Raw genomic sequence first — 6000 nt, forward strand, 5'->3', positions numbered from 1 at the left:
AGACCTATGTAAGTTTGTTTGAGAGAGCTGTCTGTACTAGAGGGACTGAGAATTTTGTGGTCAAGGGTAGACTTGTTAGGGCATATCCATAACTGAAGGATAACAATCTTCTATGTGAGATTTTGATCAAGATATGTCAAGGTATCTAGTGATATCAATCCTCTTAAATTCCAAGAGGGGTGGAGTGTGCCCTAGGTATCTAGTGATATCAATCCTCTTAAATTGCCAGAACTTGTACATTGCCTTGGCATAATCCAGTGAGTCATCTCTGAGTCTCTGTTGTTTGAAGCACACATTTGCAAAAAGTTGGTGACAATTCAAAGCACACCATACACAATTTAGGAATATCGGTTAGCTCCACCAATTTCATGCATTTCCCAAATATGATCGGATTTGGAAGCAAAAGATTCATGATGTTTCAAACCTTCTGAAGATTGCCATTCTTGGCCAGCGCTGTATTGTTCCTCCAGTTGCATTTAGAAGCTAGTGTAGTGTCATTTTCAATCAATCACTTCAAAACTTGAGCATCTTAGAAGTTCACTACAAGATTATACAAGGAATTTCTCTTGAAATAAGAGGAAACTTCAACAAATTTCAATGATTGTTGCATGGCTTAGATCTAAGCTTGTGTAATCTGTTTAAAAATGTAACTAGTGTCGGTCTTCATAATTGTGTTTGAGTCACGTGCTAATCAAGGTTGTCATTGATGTCAATATGGCATTGGCCGAGATGGCAAGTATTCTTGAGATGCCTGGTTCCAGATGATGATGAGGTACATGTTCAACAAACTCTTGTTTGATAAAGATGCCATCAATGAAGATGTCAAGCTATTAATATGTCAAGCCACTAATGAAGTCCTTGAACTAACTATGATGTTTCCAAGTGTCAATCATGTGCCTTGATTGATGATCTAGACCTTAAGTGCCAATATACAAGTCTTTGATGTGGAGGACTATACTTGATGAAGTCATACACGTGATGATGTCATACTCTTGAATGACCACACTTGATAATGGTCTTGATGACATGGTTGGAAGACTACTTTGGAACTTTCCTAATGATGCTGCACTATAACATATCACTGCACTAGTATATAATGATATTGTTGGATACGTGATGACATGGATACTGCACTCCTACATGATCCTATGATGATGAAGAATCCAAACAATGGAGAAGTTATATTGTCCCAAACATTTTATGCACAAAATTTGAGGACAATTTCAAAGAAAAATAAAATTGGGCAACTTGGAGGCAATCTTTCAACATGGGACCTAGACCATCTTAAAGAGGATTTTTTCCTCTTTCCAATGAGCCCTTACTTGCCCCAAAATTCCAAATAGTTTGTGAGATATTGAATTTTCAAGTTAAAAAATATATTTTTGACAGTGAGCTGACCTACACCTTGTCTTTCAAGTTGACCTCCATACAGTGATGCATCTCTTCGCTTTGGCTTGCAAAAAACACAATATATATAGTTTAGACTGCATTTCTCCTCAACAATTTCGGTGATCATTTCAAAGAAGGAGCACAGAATTAAAAGGAGGTTGAGGAGCACATTATAAAACATTGTTTGGGCAACTTTTTAAGGAGCCCTAGAGGTTGGAGCCTCAAAGAGACAAGGTTGGTGCCTTGGAAGATAGGGTTGGAGCCTTAGAGGACAGGAGTCCTCAAGAGACCAGGTTGGTGCTTGTACCAGAGATAGGGTTGGAGCCCTAGAGGTTGGTGCCTCAAAGTGACAAGGTTGGAGACTTGGGAAGTCCAAGTCAGTGCTTGGCAAAACGCAGGTTGGAGCCTGGGAGATTGAAGATTGGTGTCTTCATCTAGGGTTGGAGCCTTACACAAATATTGTACTTGATTTATGGAGATTAATAAAAGTATTTATTTTTATTGTTCATTTTGTGTTCTAATTATAAGTGATCTAACTGGTAAAAATAACAATTGAAAGGAAACACTGATTCAACCCCCCTCTCAGTATTTCCAACAATTGGGATCAAAGCCAATACCTTCACTCAAAGCCTAACAATTTGAAAGTTGATCCTTAGAACACAAATGGCAATGCTAAAGAAGAAAGCCTCCAATCCTCCTAAAGATGTCTCTTCCTCAACCGTGAAAGTTGAAGACAATCAAATTGGGGGGGTTCCATTGTTCAATGGAAATTTTGATGTATGGAAGATAAGAATGAGAAATTCTTAATGGATCAAGGCGTTGGAGTATGGGAATCAATGATCATTGATAGCACGATGGACGATGAATCCAAGGAGTACAATACAAGAGCAATGAAGACAATTTTGAATGGGCTAAGAAATTCTATATAGGCCAATTTGGAAAAAAGTTTGTCAGCAAAAGATATTTGGGACAAACTTCATGACCTTCACTCAAAAGGAACATTGACCATGACCTCTAGTCAAGAAGATGATGGAAAGCAAGAAGGAAAGCCAGAACCCATCAAGGAAGCTGAAATAAGAATGATGACATCAAGACCAAAGAAGACCTAAAAGAAGAAGAAAGCAAAGAAGGTGTTGAAGAAGATCTCCTGACCAAACTTATAACCGCCATGGAAGAGATTAATAGTTTGAAAAAGGAAAATGAGGAACTTAAGAAGAAAACGCAAGATGGTGACCAAGACAAGTCAAGGAAGGAAGTTGACCTTTTCAAGATTTAAGTACAAGAAAGAAATGAGGAGCTCACCAAAATTAAATGAGGAATTTCATCAAAACAAAAGAAAGCATCATGAAGAAGTCATATCCATGACAAATCAATTGGATAAGGCAAATAAAAGGGAAGAAACGTTGTCAAGCCACTTTGACCAAAGACTCAAGAGCTTGAACAAACTTGAAGCAGAGATTGGTCAATAGAAGGAATAAGTCTCCTCCCTTAGATCTCAACTAGAAGAAGCAAGGAAACAAGCACAAGGAGTTGAGAAGGTGATGGAAGCTTTGGCATTAATATAAGGACAAGTTGATGAAGCAAAAAAGGAGAGAAACACCATGATATGCCAACTAGAAGAAAAGGATGATGACATCACCAAGTTAAGATCAAAAATCACTTCTCTTAAGGCCCAATCATGTGAAGCAACCAAGATGAAGGAAGAAATGGAGATCATTCTATCAAAGAAGGATGAAGAATGCAAGAAAATGAAGGAAGAAATGGAGATCATTCTATCAAAGAAGGATGAAGAATGCAAGAAAATGAAGGAAGAATTTGTCTTTCTTAAAAAGGAAGTTGACTTGTTGAATAAGAACTTGAAAATTTCTCAAACCCTAGATGACATCCTAAGTCATCAAAGGTCTCCCCTTGATAAATCAGGTCTTGGCTATGCAGGTGAATCCTCAAGCAAGAATGATAATGCTTCAAACAACAAGGATGTGAGGAAGCCAGAAAGAAATGTTGATGCTCCCAGTTCCAACAAAGGTAAGGAGAGGAGTTAAAACAACTATGGAAGAAATCCTACTCCAAGGAGACTTGCAGATGGTGTCAAGAATACAAAAGGCAATGAATATCATCAAAGAATCCCAAGGCAAAAAGACTTCAGAAGTACATCAAGGAAATATTCATCTCCCAGGTACCAAAGTATATTTCTTGGTTATTGCTATTCTTGTACAAACTTTGGGCACATGGCAAAAGATTGTAGGGCATATCACAAAGACAAATATAATGGTCCTCGTCAATCTCCTAGAAGCAATTTTGCAAGAAGTCATGATTACTCATTCATAAACAAGATTGAGTGCTTCAATTGCCATAACATTGGACATATGGATTGTAACTTGACTTGGATCCCTACACAAGCTAGAATCATGACAACCAAGCCAAAAAAGAAAGTTATGCAAATATGGAGAAAGAAGCAAATTGGATCCGAAAGTCTCTTGGACACTCTAGCCAACAACACATGTTGTTGATTTGATGAAGACATCAAGATGTGATATCCCAAGTGTTTGATGATGAGACTCTGCCAAAAGGGAGACCATGCATATAGTTAGGGGGAGCTTGTGATCATTCTTGTAGAAGCTATCCGTGAAAGGGCGATATGAAACCTTTGATGAGTCACACATGGACAATCTTGAAAGATCATCTCCATTGAAGAACATGATCCTTTACTCACCTGATGGACCATTGTTGAAGATGTCTTCCACTTGATCACAAGGATGCAATCTTTCTTGTCTAAAGAAAAAAGAAGAGCTAACAAAGGTTATGCAGGCAGGGGGAGTCAGTTGATCATCTACCTCATCCATTTCCATGAAGGCATGCAAAGGCTTAGGGGGAGTAACATACCTATGAAAAACTACTATTGATAAAGAAAAGAAGCAGCTTGACAGGGGGAGTACTTGGGCACCCTGTTTGCCATTGATGTCAAAGGGGGAGAGAATGTTGGAAGGGCAATAATATTGCCATCAATGACAAAGGGGGAGATTGTTAATCAAGGTTGTCATTGATGTTAATATGGCATTGGCCGAGATAGCAAGTATTCTTGAGATGCCTGGTTCCAGATGATGACGAGGTACACGTTCAATGAAGATGCCATCAATGAAGATATCAAGCTGTTAATATGTCAAACCACTTATGAAGTCCTTGAACTAACTATGATGTTGCCAAGTGTCAATCATGTGCCTTGATTGATGATCTAGACCTTAAGTGCCAATATACAAGTCTTTGATGTGGAGGACTATACTTGATGAAGTCATACACGTAATGATGTCATACTCTTGAATGACCACAGTTGATGACATGGTTGGAAGACTCCTTTGGAACTTTCTGTTAATTTTAGGTATGTTCTATGCTTAGAGCAATTCATTTCAATTTTCACAGTTAGCTCAATATGTTTTCCAGATTAGCAATCACATTAGCATTAAAGTAAACTGTAGATAGAACATAAACATAAATCGCAAAAGACAAGCCAAGACAATAGGACACAAGATGTGGCGTTAGCCAAGGACAAACCCCAATGTGGGGAAACCCTTGATCAATTCTTCTTATATGTTCTCCAATAGTTCAAGAGAGAGAGAGAGAGATAGTACATTTACAACAGAAGTCAACACTTTGACTTATCTTAATAACAACATAGATCATCTATAAGAAGATGATACATGAGATCATTTGAAGACATGTTGCTTCAACTGATTCTCCAAGGTGACTCCTTCACCTATCATTGTGCTGCATCTCTTCATCATGCTGCACCTCACCGTGTTGCACCATGTTGTACCCATCATCACAATGCTGGACCTCTTGACCACGCTGTACACATCATATTGCTGCACCTTATGTTGCACTGCTGTCCCATGTGCCATTGTTGCACAATGCTGCCTCAGTTGTCCCATGTGCCATAACTGCATCATGTTGCCACACTGCTGTCCCATGTGGTATGCTGAACCATGTTGTCATACAACATGCCTCATGTGCTTGCAACTTCATGCTTTCCATGCTTTCCATGCTTGCCATGCTGTCCATGCTTGCTATGCTGTCCACGCTGTTGGTGACATAGCGATTCTTGATGTCCCATTGTTTTGCTATTATCCCATCACAACTTGCTATACCTTGCTGCTGTCCTATGTAGGGGTATAAGGCTAACACCAACACCTATACTCACACAACAACCCATAGATTATGGCTCTGACTCCTTGTGCAATCCGTTGTCACCTAAATCAACATATATTGTTCATGCTGTATACTAGGTTCAACCTTCTGATTATGTCCTCATAAACTGTGGTTAGGAGGGTTGTATATTAGGGCCTTTTGTGACAACAATAAGGACCCTTTCTGATCCGCGTATGTATCTTCTTGACAACAGATTAGGGCACAAAGGGACGACGTATAAGGGAAGTTGATAGGCCTCTAGTAAGGCCTGTGTTTAGGGCATAATGGCACTTCTAAGACAATAGAGGTGTCTCCTCCTTTAGGATTGCGTTTGGGTCATCATTAGGGCTTCCTGAAACAATGATCTTGGACAATGTTAAACCCTCTCCTTGTTGCGCTATAGAAGCCTTCTTTAGGACAACGTTTGGG

The sequence above is a fragment of the Pinus tabuliformis genome, chromosome 7 (genome assembly GCF_031772625.1).
Source record: "Pinus tabuliformis cultivar Carrire ecotype Pingquan chromosome 7, CPIR1, whole genome shotgun sequence".
NCBI classification, from domain to species: domain Eukaryota; kingdom Viridiplantae; phylum Streptophyta; class Pinopsida; order Pinales; family Pinaceae; genus Pinus; species Pinus tabuliformis.